Source organism: Pseudophryne corroboree, chromosome 1, assembly GCF_028390025.1.
Source record: "Pseudophryne corroboree isolate aPseCor3 chromosome 1, aPseCor3.hap2, whole genome shotgun sequence".
Classification (NCBI taxonomy): domain Eukaryota; kingdom Metazoa; phylum Chordata; class Amphibia; order Anura; family Myobatrachidae; genus Pseudophryne; species Pseudophryne corroboree.
Window position 1 is genome coordinate 989,178,633 of NC_086444.1, and position 26,715 is coordinate 989,205,347.

The 26,715-nt window shown below is 49.0% G+C and overlaps 1 long non-coding RNA gene across 1 annotated transcript in view; it reads right to left on the reverse strand.

Moving 5' to 3' along the window:
* Positions 1-26,358, reverse strand: part of LOC134980854 (uncharacterized) — an 83,105-nt gene extending 56,747 nt beyond the window's left edge. The window contains exon 1 of the long non-coding RNA XR_010190483.1: positions 25,994-26,358. This is a non-coding gene — a long non-coding RNA (uncharacterized LOC134980854). The remainder of the gene's footprint in view (positions 1-25,993) is intronic.
* Between the last annotated feature and the right edge of the window lie 357 nt (positions 26,359-26,715).

Here is a 26,715-nt window from a genome sequence, read left to right on the forward strand (position 1 = left end):
TTGTGAACTAATTGCAGCATCTACAAGGAAAGGTATTTGACAGGGACATTCAGTCAAACATTTTCTTGCAGCTATGCTAAATGCATTTCTCTGACGTCCTAGTGGATGCTGGGAACTCCGTAAGGACCATGGGGAACAGCGGCTCCGCAGGAGACTGGGCACAAAAGTAAAAGCTTTAGGACTACCTGGTGTGCACTGGCTCCTCCCCCTATGACCCTCCTCCAAGCCTCAGTTAGATTTTTGTGCCCGAACGAGAAGGGTGCACACTAGGTGGCTCTCCTGAGCTGCTTAGTGAAAAAGTTTAAGTATAGGTTTTTTATTTTCAGTGAGTCCTGCTGGCAACAGGTTCACTGCACCGAGGGACTAAGGGGAGAAGAAGCGAACTCACCTGCGTGCAGAGTGGATTGGGCTTCTTAGGCTACTGGACATAAGCTCCAGAGGGACGATCACAGGCCCAGCCATGGATGGGTCCCAGAGCCGCGCCGCCGGCCCCCTTACAGAGCCAGAAGACAGAAGAGGTCCGGGAAATCGGCGGCAGAAGACGTCCTGTCTTCAATAAGGTAGCGCACAGCACCGCAGCTGTGCGCCATTGCTCTCAGCACACTTCACACTCCGGTCACTGAGGGTGCAGGGCGCTGGGGGGGGGCGCCCTGAGACGCAATAAAAACACCTTAGATGGCGAAAAATACATCACATATAGCTCCTGGGCTATATGGATGCATTTAACCCCTGACAGTTTTTCCTTAAAAAAGCGGGAGAAAGGCCGCCGAGAAGGGGGCGGAGCCTATCTCCTCAGCACACAAGCGCCATTTTCCCTCACAGCTCCGCTGGAAGGACGTCTCCCTGACTCTCCCCTGCAGTCCTGCACTACAGAAACAGGGTAAAACAAGAGAGGGGGGGCACTAATTTGGCAGATTAATCAATACAGCAGCTATATAAGGGAAAAACACTTATATAAGGTTATCCCTGTATATATATAGCGCTCTGGTGTGTGCTGGCAAACTCTCCCTCTGTCTCCCCAAAGGGCTAGTGGGGTCCTGTCCTCTATCAGAGCATTCCCTGTGTGTGTGCTGTGTGTCGGTACGTTGTGTCGACATGTATGAGGAGGAAAATGGTATGGAGGCGGAGCAATTGCCTGTAATAGTGATGTCACCCCCTAGGGAGTCGACACCTGACTGGATGGTCTTATGGAAGGAATTACGTGATAGCGTCAGCACTTTACAAAAGACTGTTGACGACATGAGACAGCCGGAAAATCAGTTATTACCTGTCCAGGCGTCTCAAACACCGTCAGGGGCTCTAAAGCGCCCGTTACCTCAGATGGTCGACACAGACCCAGACACGGACACTGACTCCAGTGTCGACGGTGAGGAAACAAACGTGTTTTCCAGTAGGGCCACACGTTACATGATCACGGCAATGAAGGAGGTTTTGAACATTTCTGATACTACAAGTACCACAAAAAAGGGTATTATGTGGGGTGTGAAAAAACTACCCGTAGTTTTTCCTGAATCAGATGAATTAAATGAGGTGTGTGATGAAGCGTGGGTTTCCCCCGATAAAAAACTGCTAATTTCTAAAAAATTATTGGCATTATACCCTTTCCCGCCAGAGGTTAGGGCGCGTTGGGAAACACCCCCTAGGGTAGATAAGGCGCTCACACGCTTATCAAAACAAGTGGCGTTACCGTCTCCTGATACGGCCGCCCTCAAGGAGCCAGCTGATAGGAAGCTGGAAAATATCCTAAAAAGTATATACACACATACTGGTGTTATACTGCGACCAGCAATCGCCTCAGCCTGGATGTGCAGTGCTGGGGTGGCTTGGTCGGATTCCCTGACTGAAAATATTGATACCCTGGACAGGGACAGTATATTATTGACTATAGAGCATTTAAAGGATGCATTTCTATATATGCGAGATGCACAGAGGGATATTTGCACTCTGGCATCAAGAGTAAGTGCGCTGTCCATTTCTGCCAGAAGAGGGTTATGGACGCGGCAGTGGTCAGGTGATGCGGATTCCAAACGGCATATGGAAGTATTGCCGTATAAAGGGGAGGAGTTATTTGGGGTCGGTCTATCGGACCTGGTGGCCACGGCAACGGCTGGGAAATCCACCTTTTTACCCCAGGTCACCTCTCAGCAGAAAAAGACACCGTCTTTTCAGGCTCAGTCCTTTCGTCCCCATAAGGGCAAGCGGGCAAAAGACCACTCATATCTGCCCAGGGGCAGAGGAAGGGGAAAAAGACTGCAGCAGGCAGCCTCTTCCCAGGAACAGAAGCCCTCCCCCGCTTCTGCCAAGTCCTCAGCATGACGCTGGGGCCTTACAAGCGGACTCAGGTACGGTGGGGGGTCGTCTCAAGAATTTCAGCGCGCAGTGGGCTCACTCGCAAGTGGACCCCTGGATCCTGCAGGTAGTATCTCAGGGGTACAAATTGGAATTCGAGACGTCTCCCCCTCGCCGGTTCCTGAAGTCTGCTTTACCAACGTCTCCCTCCGACAGGGAGGCGGTATTGGAAGCCATTCACAAGCTGTATTCCCAGCAGGTGATAATCAAGGTACCCCTCCTACAACAGGGAAAGGGGTATTATTCCACGCTGTTTGTGGTACCGATGCCGGACGGCTCGGTGAGACCTATTTTAAATCTGAAATCCTTGAACACTTACATACAAAGGTTCAAATTCAAGATGGAGTCACTCAGAGCAGTGATAGCGAACCTGGAAGAAGGGGACTATATGGTGTCTCTGGACATCAAGGATGCTTACCTCCATGTCCCAATTTGCCCTTCTCACCAAGGGTACCTCAGGTTTGTGGTACAGAACTGTCACTATCAGTTTCAGACGCTGCCGTTTGGATTGTCCACGGCACCCCGGGTCTTAACCAAGGTAATGGCCGAAATGATGATTCTTCTTCGAAGAAAAGGCGTCTTAATTATCCCTTACTTGGACGATCTCCTGATAAGGGCAAGGTCCAGGGAACAGTTAGAGGTCGGAGTAGCACTATCTCAAGTAGTACTACGACAGCACGGGTGGATTCTAAATATTCCAAAATCGCAGCTGATTCCGACGACACGTCTGCTGTTCCTAGGGATGATTCTGGACACAGTCCAGAAAAAGGTGTTTCTCCCGGAGGAGAAAGCCAGGGAGTTATCCGAGCTAGTCAGGAACCTCCTAAAACCAGGCCAAGTGTCAGTGCATCAATGCACAAGGGTCCTGGGAAAAATGGTGGCTTCTTACGAAGCGATTCCATTCGGCAGATTCCACGCAAGAACTTTTCAGTGGGATCTGCTGGACAAATGGTCCGGATCGCCTCTTCAGATGCATCAGCGGATAACCCTGTCTCCAAGGACAAGGGTGTCTCTCCTGTGGTGGTTGCAGAGTGCTCATCTTCTAGAGGGCCGCAGATTCGGCATTCAGGACTGGGTCCTGGTGACCACGGATGCCAGCCTGAGAGGCTGGGGAGCAGTCACACAGGGAAGAAATTTCCAGGGCTTGTGGTCAAGCATGGAAACGTCATTTCACATAAATATCCTGGAACTAAGGGCCATTTACAATGCCCTAAGTCAAGCAAGGCCTCTGCTTCAGGGTCAGCCGGTGTTGATCCAGCCGGACAACATCACGGCAGTCGCCCACGTAAACAGAAAGGGCGGCACAAGAAGCAGGAGGGCAATGGCAGAAGTTGCAAGGATTCTTCGCTGGGCGGAAAATCATGTGATAGCACTGTCAGCAGTGTTCATTCCGGGAGTGGACAACTGGGAAGCAGACTTCCTCAGCAGACACGACCTCCACCCGGGGGAGTGGGGACTTCACCCAGAAGTCTTCCACATGATTGTGAACCGTTGGGAAAAACCAAAGGTGGACATGATGGCGTCCCGCCTCAACAAAAAACTAGACAGATATTGCGCCAGGTCAAGGGACCCTCAGGCAATAGCTGTGGACGCTCTGGTAACACCGTGGGTGTACCAGTCAGTGTATGTGTTCCCTCCTCTGCCTCTCATACCCAAGGTACTGAGAATCATAAGAAGGAGAGGAGTAAGGACTATACTCGTGGCTCCGGATTGGCCAAGAAGGACTTGGTACCCGGAACTTCAAGAGATGCTCACGGAGGACCCGTGGCCTCTACCTCTAAGAAAGGACCTGCTCCAGCAGGGACCTTGTCTGTTCCAAGACTTACCGCGGCTGCGTTTGACGGCATGGCGGTTGAACGCCGGATCCTGAAGGAAAAAGGCATTCCGGATGAAGTCATCCCTACCCTGATCAAAGCCAGGAAGGATGTAACCGTGCAACATTATCACCGTATTTGGCGTAAATATGTTGCGTGGTGTGAGGCCAGGAAGGCCCCTACAGAGGAATTTCAACTGGGTCGTTTCCTGCATTTCCTGCAAACAGGACTGTCTATGGGCCTAAAATTAGGGTCCATTAAGGTTCAAATTTCGGCCCTGTCGATTTTCTTCCAGAAAGAACTGGCTTCAGTTCCTGAAGTTCAGACGTTTGTCAAGGGGGTACTGCATATACAGCCTCCTTTTGTGCCTCCAGTGGCACCTTGGGATCTCAATGTAGTTTTGGGGTTCCTAAAATCACATTGGTTTGAACCACTCACCACTGTGGACTTAAAATATCTCACATGGAAAGTGGTAATGCTGTTAGCCCTGGCTTCAGCCAGGCGTGTCTCAGAATTGGCGGCTTTATCCTATAAAAGCCCTTACCTAATTTTTCATACGGACAGGGCAGAATTGAGGACTCGTCCTCAATTTCTCCCTAAGGTGGTTTCAGCGTTTCACTTGAACCAGCCTATTGTGGTACCTGCGGCTACTAGGGACTTGGAGGACTCCAAGTTGCTGGATGTAGTCAGGGCCCTGAAAATATATGTTTCCAGGACGGCTGGAGTCAGAAAATCTGACTCGCTGTTTATCCTGTATGCACCCAACAAGCTGGGTGCTCCTGCTTCTAAGCAGACTATTGCTCGTTGGATTTGTAGTACAATTCAGCTTGCACATTCTGTGGCAGGCCTGCCACAGCCAAAATCTGTAAAAGCCCATTCCACAAGGAAAGTGGGCTCATCTTGGGCGGCTGCCCGAGGGGTCTCGGCTTTACAACTTTGCCGAGCAGCTACTTGGTCAGGGGCAAACACGTTTGCTAAATTCTACAAATTTGATACCCTGGCTGAGGAGGACCTGGAGTTCTCTCATTCGGTGCTGCAGAGTCATCCGCACTCTCCCGCCCGTTTGGTATAATCCCCATGGTCCTTACGGAGTTCCCAGCATCCACTAGGACGTCAGAGAAAATAAGAATTTACTTACCGATAATTCTATTTCTCGTAGTCCGTAGTGGATGCTGGGCGCCCATCCCAAGTGCGGATTGTCTGCAATACTGGTACATAGTTATTGTTACCAAAAAATCGGGTTATTGCTGTAGTGAGCCATCTTTTCTAGAGGCTCCTCTGTTATCATGCTGTTAACTGGGTTCAGATCACAAGTTGTACAGTGTGATTGGTGTGGCTGGTATGAGTCTTACCCGGGATTCAAAATCCTTCCTTATTGTGTACGCTCGTCCGGGCACAGTATCCTAACTGAGGCTTGGAGGAGGGTCATAGGGGGAGGAGCCAGTGCACACCAGGTAGTCCTAAAGCTTTTACTTTTGTGCCCAGTCTCCTGCGGAGCCGCTGTTCCCCATGGTCCTTACGGAGTTCCCAGCATCCACTACGGACTACGAGAAATAGAATTATCGGTAAGTAAATTCTTATTATTTAAAACTTAAGTTTAGTTTTGACGTCATTTGCCTCCCCTGTCATTAATGAGTAAAATAATACAAAGAAGATACTTATGACACATATTCTGTGTCATAAGTATCTCCTTTATTAATCATTATAAGGTGTAAAATGGGGTTGGGAGGCACCGATCGTGGTGCCTCCCGTTGTGAATGGGAAAGGTATGGGAGCGGGGGACGGGCGCGGACGGGGCCAAGCCATGGGCAGGAAAAGCCCATTGAAATTACATAGGAAAGCGGCACCATTAGAGGTGCCGCTTTCATACAGGGACGTGCTTTCAACCCATGAAAGCACGCCCCTGTCAGTGAGGCCACAGTGATTGGCCAGCGGATCCGCTGTCAATCACTGTGTGGGCGGCGGTGGTGCAGGTGGCGGTATGCGGTGGAGGTGCAGGATGCAGCGGGCTGATGCGGTGGAGGTGCGGGTGGCGGGATGAGGGTGGCAGGATGCGGGTGGCGGAACACGGCAGTCAGGGCCATTCTGCAGAGTTTGGCAGCTGTGCGGTACCCATTTCAAAAATGGCGCCGCTAACCAATCACGGCTCGCCACATCATCGCCCCGCCCCCTCCTGCTGACTTATATAAGTCAGCGCGAGGCAGCGGCGTCAGTCCAATGGTAGAGGAGGAGCAGAGAAGAGCTCCTGAAGACGGAAGTCCTGGATGGGCGGCGGCTATGCAAAAGAGCTTAACAGCCGCCGCCCACCAGGTGAAGACGCCGGAAGCCCTGGGAAGGTGGCGGCCATGCAAAAGAGTTTAAAGGCCGCCGCCTCCCAGGTGAAGACGCCGGAAGATGCTGGAAACCCTGGGGAGGTGGCGCCCCCCCAGGTGAAGACCCTGGAAGCCCTGGGAAGGCGGCGGCCGCGCAAAAGAGCTTAAAGGCCGCCGCCGCCAGGTGAAGACCCTGTGTAATAAACCTTTTTTTTTAAAGACAGTGTTGTTTTTTTTAAATATTTTCTGTACAGGTGGACTACAGCTGCCAACAGGCCCTTTATGTCCAGGCATGCTGGCACTTGTGGTTCTCCAAGTGCCAGTATGCTGGGGCAGGCTTGCTGGGACCTGTAGGCCACCTGTAAAGAACAATATTAGCATACAATGAGCCCCGCACCCACCGCCACCAGGGGTGTGGGGCATAGCCCAGTGCTGGTTGTTGCTCGGGTGGGGGGACCCCATTTTAATTTTGTGGAGGCCCCACTTTCCGAGGAAATCCAGCACTGGGCTGACTGGCTTGGGGGGCATTTTAATGGCATGGCAGGGGGACCCCACACTGAGTGTCTCCCCTGCTATGGCATTACCCTCCCTGGCTGGTTCTGCCTGGTGCTGCTTTTAGTGGTGTGTGGGGGAACTACACTTTTTTTTTCTTTTACCCTCAATGGGCAGGCGGGGAGGGGGGGGGGGGGGTTAGCTGCCAGTGCCTCCCCAGCCAGTGAGCTCACCGGACGTCACTGATGTAAGTCCCGGGGAGGGAGGATGCGGCTCGCAGTTGGATCTCCAATGTGGGTGGTCTGTGGTATTTAGATGTCCGGTAGCAGCACCTCCAAAATTAATACACAGTAAGGCGGTCAGGATTCCCTTTACGCGTTTCTCCGTCATAAACAGCCAACAGTTTCTTCAGAAGGTGGTCCAAATAGTTAGATAAAATGGTATTTAAGTAATATGGTGGCCAATAGTTTTAGTCCAACAATGAAATCATTAATGACAGGTGGGCAGCAATGCAGTACCTAATGTTCAGCTTCGCACAATGTAATTAGCAAAAAGGGGTTTTTATTCTGTATATATTTAAAATACACATATGCGTGTGTTTTTTAAATATATATATAAAAAAACCTTTTTTGCTAATGACATTGTACAAAGCTGAACATTAGAAACCGCATTGCTGTCCACCGGTCATTAATGATTAAATTGTTGGACTAAAACTATTGGCCACCATATTATTTAAACACCATTCTATCTAACTATTTGGATCGCTGTCTGAAGAAACTGTTGGCTAAATACCTAATAATACCTAATAATAATACCTAATAATCTAAATACCACAGACCACCCACATTGGAGAACCAACTCCAAGCCGCGTACTCCCTCCCCGGGACTTACATTGCAGTACCGACGCTCCCACCAGCACCATGCCGCCCAGATACATCAGGCACTGCAGGACACAACAACCAGGTGGCGGGGGAGGGGGGGGGGGTCATAGCATAATGCGAGCTCCTGGAGGCAAGGGCGTAGCTACCATAGGTGCAGGCAGTGCAGCTGCTATGTGGCCTCTAGCTGAATGGGGCCCAGAGCTGAAAGGGGCCCGCCTTCCCTTTTAAAGTTGCATGTGTTATGTACATTTTTTAGCCATTGGGTGGTGCATAGGGGTCCTTTCAAACTTTATATCTAGGTATGCCCCTGGACCTGCTTATTATAGTGTGGTATAAAATGATCTGGAGGGCATTTTAATGTTATATAATATGAACCGGTACAGAGACACAATATGAATGGGGAGCACTGTATATCATAATGTGAATTGGGGGTTCTGTGTGGCATAATGTGTACTGGCAGCTCTGAAATATGACATACGGTAGAGTGAACTTAAGCACTACTACGATTCATAAAAGAAACTAAGGAACTACTATGGGGCATAACATTAAATAAGGCTCTACTATGATTCAGAAAATGAACTGTGGCACTATTTTTGGGCATAAAATTAACTGCTGCTGCAAAGAAGTGTGTCTCTCTGGAAGCATTGTGACAGGGGCCCCTTCAAAATGTTGCTATGGCAGTGGCGCACCTAGGGGGGGTTTCCGAGTACCCAGAAACCCCCTCCACCAAAAAAATTTTTTTTTTTTTTGCTGCATGAGTATTATTAATGGCTGTCTAGCTTCCTCTGCAGCCTGCTGTCTTCCTGGTGGCACTTGTAAGTGCTTAATAAAAGTTTACTTTCTTTTAATTATAGTACATATATATCCATGTGCATACATATATACACATGTATATATATATATATATATATATATATATATATATAAACACACACACGTGTATATATACACGTGTACTATAATTATATATATATATATATATATATATATATATATAGAAACAAAAAATATGTCCGGCACTCACGCTTACTAGTAAATGACAGTCCGGTGCACAACCTCTCCATGGAGCATATAAACGATAGATATCGGTGGCACTCAGCATAGAATGAAAGACGACATCACCACTGGTTACAGTCGACGTTTCGGGGACTGCTCCCCTTTATCAAGACACAACAGATACTAGTACAGCCAACACATATAAATACATAAATAAGACTCAACTAACATCAATCAAAATCCCGCCCGCTCCCTGCTGGCGCCTGGCTGTGACATCACCCGCACAGTCCTGTACGGGGAATCACAGCCAGCTGGATTAGAGGCGGTATGCGCCGGTTGCCTAGGAGCCACCATGTGGGAGCCTGGGTGACACTCACTTCCGCTGTGACGTCACCCGCACAGTCCTGTACGGGGAATCGCTGCCCCGTCTCAGTGTCCTGACGTCAGGCACACCTGAACGGAGGGCGGGGGGAGTCTCCAGAACTCTCATTGGTGACGGTTGCCCGGCAACCATGCAATGCAGGAAGTGCACAATGATGTTATGCATACACAAGTGGGAGAAATGCGAGAATAAAAAAAAACACACCTAACAGTGATACACTGAGATCATGGATATGCATATGAACCATAGACCACATGCTATCATATTATGCATTAAATACAGGACATCCAGATAAGAAGCTATATATATGACCTAATCTATATGGATTTATACAGGTCTAGCATAATGAACAAAAACTATCTATCAAAAAAATGTAGCATAATCCTATCATCACAATGCTGACTGAATAAATATGCTAGACCACAGTATTTACGTATATATACCGTAGTGTACTGCCCGGCACTCCTGGTCCTGTATGTTCAATAGCCTGGGTGCCCTCTGTTATGGTATGGTTATAGCGAACAAATACAGAGTCACTCCAGGGCTTGTACAGTGCAAAATAGCAAAGTGTATTAGGCAAATCACAATTCCAACGTTTCGGGGTCCGCAGCCCCTTTGTCAAGGTGTGAATACATGTGTGTGCAAAAAACCCCCCTTACCTTTAAAGCTGGTGGCCACCACGTGCAAGGAGGAGCTTTCCCCGCGCTGCCCGTCGCTCCGGGAGCTGGGGGTTTCCGGCGCTGTGTGTATGACGCAGCACCCGCGCCATATGACCACTTCCGGTCTCCCGTTGCCATGGCATCACGATTGGTCCCCGGCCTGGTCGCCATAGCAACCTAGCCGCTTTCCAATGCGCTTGCGCGCCGGGGTCTGCAAGGAAACATAGTGACCAAGTGACTGTGTGCAGATACATCGCTACCTATGCATCTATGCTTAGTTACTGTACAAATACAACTCAATCCTATGCCTATTAAGGCGACATATATAAACATCTCCAATATTCACATACTGGGAGCCTTGACCGTGGTGCCAGCCATTATCCCCGAGTGGGGCCAACGGGGCTCCATATCCCATGCAGTCCATTGGGAGGCTAATACCCCGGGGTAAACTAACTCCATATCCATCACCACAACTGTAATTCAAGATGTAAGGCCATATATATAAAGATATAGGCAAGGAGACAGAACTACCCTTCACCAATTACCACTCTATTGTGCCTCCACTTATCACAAATTCCCCTAAGGGCCAGAGGACAGCACAGTTCCATATCTTCTCTGGGCTCAATTCTTGCCCAGTGAGTTCCACAGGATCTGTTCATTAGGGCCATTTGGCCGAATTGTCTCTAATTTGAACATCCATGTCGCCTCCAATTTTAGTAATTTTCCATTTCTATCGCCCCCTCTCAAGCTGTTGGGGACGTGGTCAATAACCATGTGTCTAAGCGAACTTAATGGATGGTGTCTGTCCGCAAAGTGTTGGGCCACTGGTTGTTCTGACTTTCCACTTTTAATTGCTGCAGATATAGCAGAGCGATGGAGTGCCATTCTTTGTCGCATATTTCTGACCGTTTTACCCACGTAGCCAAGCCCACACGGGCATAAGATAAGGTACACTACGTGGGACGTGGTACAGGTTAGGGTGTGTCGAATGCTGAAAATCTGGTCTTTATTCGGATGCTTAAATGTAGTTCCTGTCAGCATAGACTTGCAGGTGGTGCATCCCAGGCATTTATAGCATCCTGGTGCTCTAGTGAGGAAATTTACCGGTGTCTCGGCCCCAAATCCTGTGATGTCTGCATGTACTAGGTTATCTTTAATGTTTCTTCCCCTAGTAAAGCAGCACATAGGTCTTTTGGATTTAAAACATCTAAGTTTATCATCACTTGCCACTATGGGCCACAATGCTTCGGTGGCTCTTTGGATTATCGGGCTTGAAGTGCTGAACTTGCTCTTCCAAGGTATCACATCTTTAGAGTTCCTCTCGGTCTTAGACAACAGTGTTTTCCTCTCCAAGTTGAGAACTTCCCGTTTATGCTTCTGTAGCATTATAGGATCGTACCCCCGTGTTGTAAACCTGTCCACTACTTTGTCCAGTTCTGCTTCCAATGTATCATGCTTACTGTGGATCCTTGCAACTCTCATTAGTTGTGACCTAGGAAGGCCCCTAATAAGGGGTTTCCGGTGATGGCTATCTGCCCTCAGTAATGTATTTTTATCTGTTGGTTTCGTAAAAAGGGTGGTAGAGATAAGGTTATTTACTATTCTCACCGTAACATCAAGGTAGTTCATGGAATCAGGGTCATTCTGGTATGTAAACTTGATACATGTTGCTTTTAAGTTGATGTCATCCATCATTTTCCTGAATGTTTCTGCTCCCCCTGTCCACAGCATAAACACGTCGTCTATGAAACGGCAATAAAATAATATATGCTGGGCCCTTTCTCTGTCATTGAAGAATAATCTTCTTTCTTCCTTAAACATGAAAACGTTCGCGTACGCCGGCGCGACGCTACTGCCCATTGTGCACCTGTTTTGCTGTAGGAAATATTTTCCATCAAATAGGAAGTAGTTCCTATGCAGAGTCAGGTAAAGAAGATGCATAAAGAGGTCCACTTCCACAGCACTCATATCCTCTTCTAACAGAAATTCTCTGGTCGCCTGTAGGCCCTCACTATGGGGTATACTAGTGTACAGGCTGCAAACGTCCATCACACACATTTGTGTGTCTTGTGGGATTACCCCTATGTTGTTAAGTCTGACCAGAAAGTCCGTAGTGTCCTTAATAAATGTGGGTTGCTGTACCACCAGTGGTTGTAGCACACTGTCCAAGAACTGTAAAATCGGCTGGTACAGTGAGTCCCTCGCCGATATGATTGGTCTTCCGGGGGGCTTGGTACTATCCTTATGGATTTTGGGGGTGGTGAAGAGAACCGGTACCACTGGGAACCTTTGTGTAAGTGCTTCATGCATCTTGGGGGAAATTTTACCCTCAAGTTTGGCCTCCTCTAAGACCCCATCTAGTTCTTGTTGGTACTGGTTGGTGGGGTCGGCCTCCAATAATGCATACGTTTGTGTGTCCCCCAATTGTCTGTAGATCTCTTCCCTGTAATCCTTAACATCCTGAATTACTAAATCAGGAAAATGATGGATGACATCAACTTAAAAGCAACATGTATCAAGTTTACATACCAGAATGACCCTGATTCCATGAACTACCTTGTTTTACGGTGAGAATAGTAAATAACCTTATCTCTACCACCCTTTTTACGAAACCAACAGATAAAAATACATTACTGAGGGCAGATAGCCATCACCCGAAACCCCTTATTAGGGCCCTTCCTAGGTCACAACTAATGAGAGTTGCAAGGATCCACAGTAAGCATGATACATTGGAAGCAGAACTGGACAAAGTAGTGGACAGGTTTACAACACGGGGGTACGATCCTATAATGCTACAGAAGCAAAAACGGGAAGTTATCAACTTGGAGAGGAAAACACTGTTGTCTAAGACCGAGAGGAACTCTAAAGATGCGATACCTTGGAAGAGCAAGTTCAGCACTTCAAGCCCGATAATCCAAAGAGCCACCGAAGCATTGTGGCCCATAGTGGCAAGTGATGATAAACTTAGATGTTTTAAATCCAAAAGACCTATGTGCTGCTTTACTAGGGGAAGAAACATTAAAGATAACCTAGTACATTCAGACATCACAGGATTTGGGGCCGAGACACCGGTAAATTTCCTCACTAGAGCACCAGGATGCTATAAATGCCTGGGATGCACCACCTGCAAGTCTATGCTGACAGGAACTACATTTAAGCATCCGAATAAAGACCAGATTTTCAGCATTCGACACACCCTAACCTGTACCACGTCCCACGTAGTGTACCTTATCTTATGCCCGTGTGGGCTTGGCTACGTGGGTAAAACGGTCAGAAATATGCGACAAAGAATGGCACTCCATCGCTCTGCTATATCTGCAGCAATTAAAAGTGGAAAGTCAGAACAACCAGTGGCCCAACACTTTGCGGACAGACACCATCCATTAAGTTCGCTTAGACACATGGTTATTGACCACGTCCCCAACAGCTTGAGAGGGGGCGATAGAAATGGAAAATTACTAAAATTGGAGGCGAGATGGATGTTCAAATTAGAGACAATTCGGCCAAATGGCCCTAATGAACAGATCCTGTGGAACTCACTGGGCAAGAATTGAGCCCAGAGAAGATATGGAACTGTGCTGTCCTCTGGCCTTAGGGGAATTTGTGATAAGTGGAGGCACAATAGAGTGGTAATTGGTGAAGGGTAGTTCTGTCTCCTTGCCTATATCTTTATATATATGGCCTTACATCTTGAATTACAGTTGTGGTGATGGATATGGAGTTAGTTTACCCCGGGGTATTAGCCTCCCAATGGACTGCATGGGATATGGAGCCCCGTTGGTCCCACTCGGGGATAATGGCTGGCACCACGGTCAAGGCTCCCAGTATGTGAATATTGGAGATGTTTATATATGTCGCCTTAATAGGCATAGGATTGAGTTGTATTTGTACAGTAACTAAGCATAGATGCATAGGTAGCGATGTATCTGCACACAGTCACTTGGTCACTATGTTTCCTTGCAGACCCCGGCGCGCAAGCGCATTGGAAAGCGGCTAGGTTGCTATGGCGACCAGGCCGGGGACCAATCGTGATGCCATGGCAACGGGAGACCGGAAGTGGTCATACGGCGCGGGTGCTGCGTCATACACACAGCGCCGGAAACCCCCAGCTCCCGGAGCGACGGGCAGCGCGGGGAAAGCTCCTCCTTGCACGTGGTGGCCACCAGCTTTAAAGGTAAGGGTTTTTTTTTTGCACACACATGTATTCACACCTTGACAAAGGGGCTGCGGGCCCCGAAACGTTGGAATTGTGATTTGCCTAATACACTTTGCACTGTACAAGCCCTGGAGTGACGCTGTATTTGTTCGCTATATATATATATATATATATATATATATATATACACATACATACATACACACACACACACACACACACACACACACACACACACACACACACACACACACACACAATACAGTCCCTTGATTAAGATCAACCAGTCATTTCCCCAATCAGGGACCGGTGCGGCACTCCACGGATTTTAGAAAAAGCAGCTTTTTATAAATCAAAGTGCAATCATTGCATCAAAATGAGCATAGTGCAAAGCACAACAAAGGTATTTATTTGAGATATATATATATGTGATGTGCACCTGAAATTTTTCGGGTTTTGTGTTTTGGTTTCGGTTCCGTGGCCGTGTTTTGGGTTCGAACGCGTTTTGGCAAAACCTCACCGAATTTTTTTTGTCGGATTCGGGTGTGTTTTGGATTCGGGTGTTTTTTTCAAAAAACCCTAAAAAACAGCTTAAATCATAGAATTTGGGGGTCATTTTGATCCCATAGTATTATTAACCTCAATAACCATAATTTCCACTCATTTTCAGTCTATTCTGAACACCTCACAATATCATTTTTAGTCCTAAAATTTGCACCGAGGTCGCTGGATGGTTAAGCTAAGCGACACAAGTGGCCGACACAAACACCTGGCCCATCTAGGAGTGGCACTGCAGTGTCAGACAGGATGGCACTTAAAAAAATAGTCCCCAAACAGCACATGATGCAAAGAAAAAAAGAGCTGCACCAAAGTCGTTGTGTGACTAAGCTAAGCGACCCAAGTGACCGACACAAACACCTGGCCCATCTAGGAGTGGCACTGCAGTGTCACGCAGGATGGCCCTTCCAAAAAATACTCCCCAAACAGCACATGACGCAAAGAAAAAAAGAGGCGCAATGAGGTAGCTGTGTGACGACTAAGCTAAGCGACCCTAGTGGCCGACACAAACACCTGGCCCATCTAGGAGTGGCACTGCAGTGTAAGGCAGGATGGCACTTCCAAAAAATACTCCCCAAACAGCACATGATGCAAAGAAAAAAAGAGCTGCACCAAAGTCGTTGTGTGACTAAGCTAAGCGACCCTAGTGGCCGACACAAACACCTGGCCCATCTAGGAGTGGCACTGCAGTGTCATGCAGGATGGCCCTTCCAAAAAATACTCCCCAAACAGCACATGACGCAAAGAAAAAAAGAGGCGCAAGCTCTTCCCGTCCAGTGTTGGGAAGGTCAGGCATCGCAACCGACACAATTGGACTCTCCTTTGGGATTTGTGATTTCGAAGAACGCACAGTTCTTTGCTGTGCTTTTGCCGCAAGTCTTTTCTTTTTTCTAGCGAGAGGATGAGTGCTTCCATCCTCATGTGAAGCTGAACCACTAGCCATGAACATAGGCCAGGGCCTCAGCCGTTCCTTGCCACTCCATGTCGTAAATGGCATATTGGCAAGTTTACGCTTCTCCTCAGACGCTTTTAATTTTGATTTTTTGGGTAATTTTTTTACTGATCTTTTGTGTTTTGGATTTTACATGCTCTGTACTATGACATTGGGCATCGGCCTTGGCAGACGACGTTGATGGCATTTCATCGTCTCGGCCATGACTAGTGGCAGCAGCTTCAGCACGAGGTGGAAGTGGATCTTGATCTTTCCCTATTTTTTAAACCTCCACATTTTTGTTCTCCATATTTTAATGTGCACAACTAAAAGCCACCACAGGTATACAATGTAGATGGATGGATAGTAAGTATAGTATTATATTACTTATGGAGGACGAGTGCACTGACGACACAGAGGTAGGTACAGCCGTGGCCTACCGTACTGCATATATATATAATATACTGTATATAACGGACCTGGTGGACACTGTCAGCAGACTGCTAAACTAGTATGAAGAAAAAAAAAAAGCCACCACAGGAGTGTTTTTCAGGCAGACAAACGTATACTGGACTGGTGGTCACTGTCAGCAAAACTGTGCACTGTACTCCTGCTATAACTGCTCCGCAGTCCCCACAATTAGGCAGTGTGAGCAGTGCACTCAGCACAGATATATCATGCAGCAGTGCAGCACACTGAGTGAGCACAGATATGGTGGAGCGTTTTTTTTAAGGCAGAGAAACAAAGGATTAAACTAACTCACTGGTGGTAAACCCTGCACTGTACTCCCTAACAGCTGCTCCCCGTCCCCAATCCTCCCCACATAACTAAGTCACTCAGTTTACTCTGTTCTTTTCTAATATAACGGAGAGGACGCCAGCCACGTCCTCTCCCTATCAATCTCAATGCACGTGTGAAAATGGCGGCGACGCGCGGCTCCTTATATAGAATCCGAATCTCGCGAGAATCCGACAGCGGGATGATGACGTTCGGGCGCTCTCGGGTTAACCGAGCAAGGCGGGAGGATCCGAGTCGCTCGGACCCGTGTAAAAAAAAGGTGAAGTTCGGGCGGGTCGGATCCCGAGGATCCGAACCCGCTCATCACTAATATATATATATATACATATATATACATATATATATATATATATATATATATATATATATATATATATATATATATATATATATATATATATATATAATAAGAATTTACTTACCGATAATTCTATTTCTCGTAGTCCGTAGTGGATGCTACGTAAGGACCATGGGGAATAGCGGCTCCGCAGGAGACTGGGCACATCTAAAGAAAGCTTTAGGACTATCTGGTGTGCACTGGCTCCTCCCCCTATGACCCTCCTCCAAGCCTCAGTTAGGATACTGTGCCCGGACGAGCGTACACAATAAGGAAGGATTTTGAATCCCGGGTAAGACTCATACCAGCCACACCAATCACACTGTACAACTTGTGATCTGAACCCAGTTAACAGCATGATAACAGAGGAGCCTCTAGAAAAGATGGCTCACTACAGCAATAACCCGATTTTTTGGTAACAATAACTATGTACCAGTATTGCAGACAATCCGCACTTGGGATGGGCGCCCAGCATCCACTACGGACTACGAGAAATAGAATTATCGGTAAGTAAATTCTTATTTTCTCTAACGTCCTAAGTGGATGCTGGGGACTCCGTAAGGACCATGGGGATTATACCAAAGCTCCCAAACGGGCGGGAGAGTGCGGATGACTCTGCAGCACCAATTGAGAGAACTCCAGGTCCTCCTCAGCCAGGGTATCAATTTTGTAGAATTTTACAAACGTATTTGCTCCTGACCAAGTAGCTGCTCGGCAAAGTTGTAAAGCCGAGACCCCTCGGGCAGCCGCCCAAGATGAGCCCACCTTCCTTGTGGAGTGGGCATTTACAGATTTTTGGCTGTGGCAGGCCTGCCACAGAATGTGCAAGCTGAATTGTACTACAAATCCAACGAGCAATAGTCTGCTTAGAAGCAGGAGCACCCAGCTTGTTGGGTGCATACAGGATAAACAGCGAGTCAGATTTTCTGACTCCAGCCGTCCTGGAAACATATATTTTTTCAGGGCCCTGACAACGTCTAGCAACTTGGAGTCCTCCAAGTCCCTAGTAGCCGCAGGCACCACAATAGGTTGGTTCAGGTGAAACGCTGAAACCACCTTAGGGAGAAACTGAGGACGAGTCCTCAATTCCGCCCTGTCCGAATGGAAAATCAGATAAGGGCTTTTACAGGATAAAGCCGCCAATTCTGACACGCGCCTGGCCCAGGCCAGGGCCAACAGCATGACCACTTTCCATGTGAGATATTTTAACTCCACAGATTTAAGTGGTTCAAACCAATGTGACTTTTGGAACCCAAAAAACTACATTGAGATCCCAAAGTGCCACTGGAGGCACAAAAGGAGGCTGTATATGCAGTACCCCTTTTACAAACGTCTGAACTTCAGGGACTGAAGCTAGTTCTTTTTGGAAGAAAATTGACAGGGCCGAAATTTGAACCTTAATGGACCCCAATTTCAGGCCCATAGACACTCCTGTTTGCAAGAAATGTAGGAATCGACCCAGTTGAATTTCCTCCGTCGGGTCTTACTGGCCTCGCACCACGCAACATATTTTCGCCAAATGCGGTGATAATGTTTTGCGGTTACATCCTTCCTGGCTTTGATCAGGATAGGGATGACTTCATCCGGAATGCCTTTTTTCCTTCAGGATCCGGTGTTCAACCGCCATGCCGTCAAACGCAGCCGCGGTAAGTCTTGGACCACAGACAGGGTCCTTGTTGGAGCAGGTCCCTTCTTAGAGGTAGAGGCCACGGATCCTCCGTGAGCATCTCTTGAAGTTCCGGTTACCAAGTCCTTCTTGGCCAATCCGGAGCCACGAATATAGTGCTTACTCCTCTCCATCTTATCAATCTCAGTACCTTGGGTATGAGAGGCAGAGGAGGGAACACATACACTGACTGGTACACCCACGGTGTTACCAGAGCGTCTACAGCTATTGCCTGAGGGTCCCTTGACCTGGCGCAATACCTGTCGAGTTTTTCCCAACGGTTTATAATCATGTGGAAGACTTCTGGGTGAAGTCCCCACTCTCCCGGGTGGAGGTCGTGCTGAGGAAGTCTGCTTCCCAGTTGTCCACTCCCGGAATGAATACTGCTGACAGTGCTATCACATGATTTTCCGCCCAGCGAAGAATCCTTGCAGCTTCTGCCATTGCCCTCCTGCTTCTTGTGCCACCCTGTCTGTTTACGTGGGTGACTGCCGTGATGTTGTCCGACTGGATCAACACCGGCTGACCTTGAAGCAGAGGTCTTGCTAAGCTTAGAGCATTGTAAATGGCCCTTAGCTTCAGGATATTTATGTGAAGTGATGTCTCCAGGCTTGACCATAAGCCCTGGATATTCCTTCCCTGTGTGACTGCTCCCCAGCCTCGCAGGCTGGCATCCGTGGTCACCAGGACCCAGTCTTGAATGCCGAATCTGCGGCCCTCTAGAAGATGAGCACTCTGCAACCACCACAGGAGGGACACCCTTGTCCTTGGTGACAGGGTTATCCGCTGATGCATCTGAAGATGCGACCCGGACCATTTGTCCAGCAGGTCCCACTGGAAAGTTCTTGCGTGGAATCTGCCGAATGGGATTGCTTCGTAGGAAGCCACCATTTTACCCAGAACCCTTGTGCATTGATGCACTGAGACTTGGCTCGGTTTTAGGAGGTTCCTGACTAGCTCGGATAACTCCCTGTCTTTCCCCTCCGGGAGAAACACCTTTTTCTGGACTGTGTCCAGGATCATCCCTAGGAACCGAAGACAAGTCGTCGGAACCAGCTGCGATTTTGGAATATTGAGAATCCAATCGTGCTGCCGCAACACTACCTGAGATAGTGCTACACCGACCTCCAACTGTTCCCTGGATCTTACCCTTATCAGGGAATCGTCCAAGTAAGGGATAACTAAAATTCCCTTCCTTCGAAGGAATATCATCATTTCGGCCATTACCTTGGTAAAGACCCGGGGTGCCGTGGACCATCCATACGGCAGAGTCTGAACTGATAGTGACAGTTCTGTACCATAAACCTGAGGTACCCTTGGTGAGAAGGGTAAATTTTGACATGAAGGTAAGCATCCTTGATGTCCCGAGACATCATGTAGTCCCCTTCTTCCAGGTTCGCAATCACTGCTCTGAGTGACTCAATCTTGAATTTGAACCTCTGTATGTAAGTGTTCAAAGATTTTAGATTTAGAATCGGTCTCACCGAGCCGTCCGGCTTCGGTACCACAACAGTGTGGAATAATACCCCGTTCCCTGTTGCAGGAGGGGTACCTTGATTATCACCTGCTGGGAATACAGCTTGTGAATGGCTTCCAAAACTGTCTCCCTGTCAGAAGGAGACATCGGTAAAGCCGACTTTAGGAAAACGGCGAGGGGGAGACGTCTCGAATTCTAATTTGCACCCCTGAGATATCACCTGAAGGATCCAGGGGTCTACTTGCGAGTGAGCCCACTGCGCGCTGAAATTCATTGAGACGGGCCCCCCACCGTGCCTGATTCTGCTTGTAAAGCCCCAGCGTCATACTGAGGGCTTGGCAGAGGCGGGAGAGGGTTTCTGTTCCTGGGAACTGGCTGATTTCTGCAGCCTTTTTCCTCTCCCTCTGTCACGGGGCAGAAATGAGGAACATTTTGCCCGCTTGTCCACGAAAAGACTGCGCCTGATAATACGGCGTCTTCTCATGTTGAGAGGCGACCTGGGGTACAAACGTGGATTTCCCAGCTGTTGCCGTGGCCACCAGGTCTGAAAGACCGACCCCAAATAACTCCTCCCCTTATTAAGGCAATACTTCCAAATGCCGTTTGGAATACGCATCACCTGACCACTGACGTGTCCATAACCCTCTACTGGTAGAAATGGACAACGCACTTAGACTTGATGCCAGTCGGCAAATATTCCGCTGTGCATCACGCATATATAGAAATGCATCTTTTAAATGCTCTATAGGCAAAAATATACTGTCCCTATCTAGGGTATCAATATTTTCAGTCAGGGAATCCGACCACGCCAACCCAGCACTGCACATCCAGGCTGAGGCGATTGCTGGTCGCAGTATAACACCAGTATGTGTGTAAATACCTTTTAGGATGCCCTCCTGCTTTCTATCAGCAGGATCTTTAAGGGCGGCCATCTCAGGAGAGGGTAGAGCCCTTACAAGCGTGTGAACGCTTTATCCACCCTAGGGGTGTTTCCCAACGCACCCTAACCTCTGGCGGGAAAGGATATAATGCCAATAACATTTTAGAAATTATCAGTTGTTATCGGGGGAAAACCACGCATCATCACACACCTCATTTAATTTCTCAGATTCAGGAAAACTACAGGTAGTTTTTCCTCACCGAACATAATACCCCTTTTTGGTGGTACTCGTATTATCAGAAATGTGTAAAACATTTTTCATTGCCTCAATCATGTAACGTGTGGCCCTACTGGAAGTCACATTTGTCTCTTCACCGTCGACACTGGAGTCAGTATCCGTGTCGGCGTCTATATCTGCCATCTGAGGTAACGGGCGCTTTAGAGCCCCTGACGGTCTATGAGACGTCTGGACAGGCACAAGCTGAGTAGCCGGCTGTCTCATGTCAACCACTGTCTTTTATACAGAGCTGACACTGTCACGTAATTCCTTCCAACAGTTCATCCACTCAGGTGTCGACCCCCTAGGGGGTGACATCACTATTACAGGCAATCTGCTCCGTCTCCACATCATTTTTCTCCTCATACATGTCGACACAAACGTACCGACATACAGCACACACACAGGGAATGCTCTGATAGAGGACAGGACCCCACTAGCCCTTTGGGGAGACAGAGGGAGAGTTTGCCAGCACACACCAAAGCGCTATATATATACAGGGATAACCTTATATAAGTGTTTTTCCCCTTATAGCTGCTGTATTGTTAATACTGCGCCTAATTAGTGCCCCCCTCTCTTTTTTAACCCTTTCTGTAGTGTAGTGACTGCAGGGGAGAGCCAGGGGAGCTTCCCTCCAACTGAGCTGTGAGGGAAAATGGCGCCAGTGTGCTGAGGAGATAGGCTCCGCCCCTTTTTCGCGGACTTTTCTCCTGCTTTTTTATGGATTCTGGCAGGGGTTAAAATTCATCCATATAGCCCTGGGGGCTATATGTGATGTATTTTCGCCAGCCAAGGTGTTTTTATTGCTGCTCAGGGCGCCCCCCCCTAGCGCCCTGCACCCTCAGTGACCGAAGTGTGAAGTGTGCTGAGGAGCAACGGCGCACAGCTGCAGTGCTGTGCGCTACCTTGGTGAAGACAGGATGTCTTCTGCCGCCGATTTTCCGGACCTCTTCTGTCTTCTGGCTCTGTAAGGGGGCCGGCGGCGCGGCTCTGGGACCCATCCATGGCTGGGCCTGTGATCGTCCCTCTGGAGCTAATGTCCAGTAGCCTAAGAAGCCCAATCCACTCTGCACGCAGGTGAGTTCGCTTCTTCTCCCCTTAGTCCCTCGATGAAGTGAGCCTGTTGCCAGCAGGTCTCACTGAAAATAAAAAACCTAAACTAAAACTTTCACTAAGAAGCTCAGGAGAGCCCCTAGTGTGCACCCTTCTCGTTCGGGCACAGAGATCTAACTGAGGCTTGGAGGAGGGTCATAGGGGGAGGAGCCAGTGCACACCAGATAGTCCTAAAGCTTTCTTTAGATGTGCCCAGTCTCCTGCGGAGCCGCTATTCCCCATGGTCCTTACGGAGTCCCCAGCATCCACTTAGGACGTTAGAGAAATATATATATACATATACATACATACACACACACACACACACACACACACACACACACACACACACTAGTTTTACGGACCCAGCATATACTGGGTCACCTCAGTCCCCACCCCCGTGATTGGCTCCACCCAGTTCTGGAAACCCCCCCATGCAAATCCTGCGTTTGCCACTGTATGGGGCCCATAAAGTTCTGGCTACACCCCTGCCTGGAGGATCATATCAATGTCCGCTGTCTGCAAACTAAACTATCCATAAAGCAGCATCTTAAAGTGTGCTTTATATGGACCATTCATACTTTGGGGGTCATTCCGAGTTGTTCGCTCGTTATTTTTTTCTCGCAACGGAGCGATTAGTCGCTAATGCGCAATGTCCACAGTGCGACTGCGCCAAGTAAATTTGCTATGCAGTTAGGTTTTTTCTTCGTTCTGGTGATCGTAATGTGATTGACAGGAAGTGGGTGTTTCTGGGCGGAAACTGGCCGTTTATGGGAGTGTGTGAAAAAACGCTACCGTTTCTGGAAAAACGCGGGAGTGGCTGGAGAAACGGAGGAGTGTCTGGGCGAACGCTTTGTGTGTTTGTGACGTCAAACCAGGAACGACAAGCACTGAACTGATCGCAGATGCCGAGTAAGTGTGGAGCTACTCAGAAACTGCTAAGAAGTGTCTATTTGCAATTTTGCTAATCTTTCGTTCGCAATTTTGATAAGCTAAGATTCACTCCCAGTAGGCGGCGGCTTAGCGTGTGCATAGCTGCTAAAAGCAGCTTGCGAGCGAACAACTCGGAATGAGGGCCTTTATGCGGTCTTGTCCTCCATAGTACATTTGAGTTAATGGTAAAGTGGAACTTTTATACTGGTAAATACCATGCACCTATTCTACCTCCTTTTCCAATAATACCAATGGATTATACATGAACTTTGATATATAATCATTATATGTTTCTAATGTGGTAATTACATCGATTTTTTACAGTACGATTCTGAGACTATTTAGTACAGCTGTTTTAATATATTAAAAATAAATTGTTTATTCTATATGTATATGTGCGTTCCCTCTATATTATTGTAGTTTTTTGTTGTTATATATAATAGATGCAGTGACGTGCGGTGAGGTCAATGGCTGGGGAGGCACCAAGTGAAGCCCCATTCTCGGGGTCAGAATATAGGATGGGGGGTGGATGGAGTGGGCTCCCAGAGGCCCTCACACATTGGAGTCCGGACTGCATTCTAAATGGGATAAAAATGCTGCATTGTCTGAGGGAGGATGCGGTTCATTTCCCAGAGGTCGAAATACTGACAATGGAATCCCGACAGCAGGGGAAATGCTATCAGTCGAAATCCTGACCAAAGGCCTGTATTCACACTCGGGTGATGGTCCACACCACCACCCGAGGGGGAATAGAATAGTGTGGGACTCACTGCCTTGATATCAGGATTCTGTCGTTAGTCTCCTGTCCGCCGGGATCCCGACCGTCGGGATTTTATACTGGGTCCAGGGAGACCTGGGGCCGAGGGGCTGCTGCATTACCTGACTAGCTGAGTACTAACCACAGCAGCAAAGCAACAGGTCATAAAATGTTTTCTGGACTGTGCAGAACCAACACCCCCCGCACTGATGCAGCCAACATCCTCCCAGCAGCCCATCTGCGATCCATGTCCCCTTCCATTTTTACTTTTTCCAACACCTTAATTGGCTGCGGGCAGCTGGGGTCAGAGGACACAGAGAGAGGATAGGGAGATAGCTGGGGAAGACACAGAACGGAGGTCCTGTGCAAGTAGCAGCAACTGAAACAGCTGCCTGGCAGCAACAATGATAAAAGAACAACAGTTAAAAAAAAATATATGCCCCGAAAATAACAGGGAGGGTATGTGCCTTGGCACTCCCCCCCCCCCCCCCCCCCCCCCCCTTGAATCCACCACTGTCTGCAACCCTGTACCGGGAGGGTCCCTGATGTGGGTGTGAGCTGCCCACATTACTGCCCCCCTGCCCAATCACCTCCCCCTCTCACCTGGGTCCATGTGTCCTGTGCAGAGGCGCTGGTGCTGTTGCTGAGACTGCTGCCTGGGAGAGGATAGAGGAGGAGGGGAGAGAGCGCCGGCCACCGCACGATGCACTTGCCTCTGCCTGAGTGGCAAGGGTGTATCTAGGAGTCTGAGTGCCCCTGGCAAAGTAGGGGACTGGTAACACCCCCCCACACACACACACACACACACACACACACACACACACACACACACACACACACCACAATTTGCTTGTTATTCTAAACCATTGTGATGAAAATAAGTGCCCCACAAAAGAAAATGCCTCTGTTATTACCCAACACACAGCACCCTCTCGTTATTACCCCCCACACAGCACCCTCTCATCATTACCCACCACACAGCACCCCCTTCAGCATTACCCACCACACAGCACCCCCTTCAGCATTACCCACCACACAGCACCCCCTTCAGCATTACCCACCACACAGCACCCCCTTCAGCATTACCCACCACACAGCACCCCCTTCAGCATTACCCACCACACAGCACCCTCTCATCATTACCCACCACACAGCACCCCCTTCAGCATTACCCATCACACAGCACCCCCTTCAGCATTACCCACCACACAGCACCCCCTTCAGCATTACCCACCACACAGCACCCCCTTCAGCATTACCCACCACACAGCACCCCCTTCAGCATTACCCACCACACAGCACCCTCTCATCATTACCCCACCCCCCACCACAGCACCCCCTTCAGCATTACCCATCACACAGCACCCCCTTCAGCATTACCCACCACACAGCACCCCCTTCAGCATTACCCCCCACACAGCACCCCCTTCAGCATTACCCCCCCCACACACACAGCACCCCCTTCAGCATTACCCCCCCACCCAGCACCCCCTTCAGCATTACCCACCACCCAGCACCCCCTTCAGCATTACCCACCACACAGCACCCCCTTCAGCATTACCCCCCCACACAGCACCCCCTTCATCATTACCCACCACACAGCACCCCCTTCAGCATTACCCCCCCACACAGCACCCCCTTCAGCATTACCCACCACACAGCACCCCCTTCAGCATTACCCCCCCACACACAGCACCCCCTTCAGCATTACCCCCCACCCAGCACCCCCTTCAGCATTACCCACCACAATGCACCCCCTTCAGCATTACCCCCCCCACACACACAGCACCCCCTTCAGCATTACCCCCCACAAAGCACCCCCTTCAGCATTATCCCCACACAGCACCCCCTTCAGCATTACCCCCCCACACAGCACCCCCTTCAGCATTACCCCCCACAAAGCACCCCCTTCAGCATTACCCACCACAAAGCACCCCCTTCAGCATTACCCCCCCCCCACACACACAGCACCCCCTTCAGCATTACCCCCCACAAAGCACCCCTTCAGCATTATCCCCACACAGCACCCCCTTCAGCATTTCCCCCCCACACAGCACCCCCTTCAGCATTACCCCCCCACACAGCACCCCCCTTCAGCATTACCCCCCACAAAGCACCCCCTTCAGCATTATCCCCACACTGCACCCCCTTCAGCATTACCCCCCCACACAGCACCCCTTTCAGCATTACCCCCCACACAGAAACCCCCTTCAGCATTACCCCCCCACACAGAAACCCATCATTACCATATTGCTCTGTGTAGTGTCTGCTGCCAGGAGAGAGTTCCATTCTCCCTGCAACACAGCTGTTCCCGCTGTTGGACTCCGTTGGTTCCTGCTGTTGGACAGCTAGGTGACATAGCCCCGCACCATCCTCTGCAGCTTGCTCTCCTGGCACCCAGCCTCACTGCAACAGCAGCAGGTCCACGTCCTCCGCTATCGGCATGGAGCGCAGGGACAGCTTCGGCCGGTGGTTGCTATACAAGGTGCAGGGTGCCGTCCCAGCTGCTCCAGTGAGTCCGTGCGCGTCTTCCGGCAGGGACTTCAAAAGCATTGCGCCGCCTGTACCTCCTTCCGCCGCGGCACCCCCTTTCAGCCAGCCGCCCCCATTCACCCCCATTCCGTCAGGAAGAATTGAAACTGAAACTAAATAGGTAATGCTATCTCGTCCCGCCGCTGCGTATGGGTACAGGTGATTGGACCAGCGGATCCAGCGCTGGATCCGCTGTCCAATCACATCTGCCTCGGTGACAGGGACCTGCTGTCCCTGTCAACGAGGCACTTATACTAGTGCCGCTTTCCCCACTATTTTCAATGGGCTTTTACAGCCCACTGATTGGTCCCACCCCCTGCTCTGTTCCCGTTCCCATTGTCATCAGTGCCTCCCAAACCAATTAAATGTATTAAAATTATTAGAATATTTTAAAGAAGATACTTATGACACAGAATATGTGTCATAAGTATCTTCT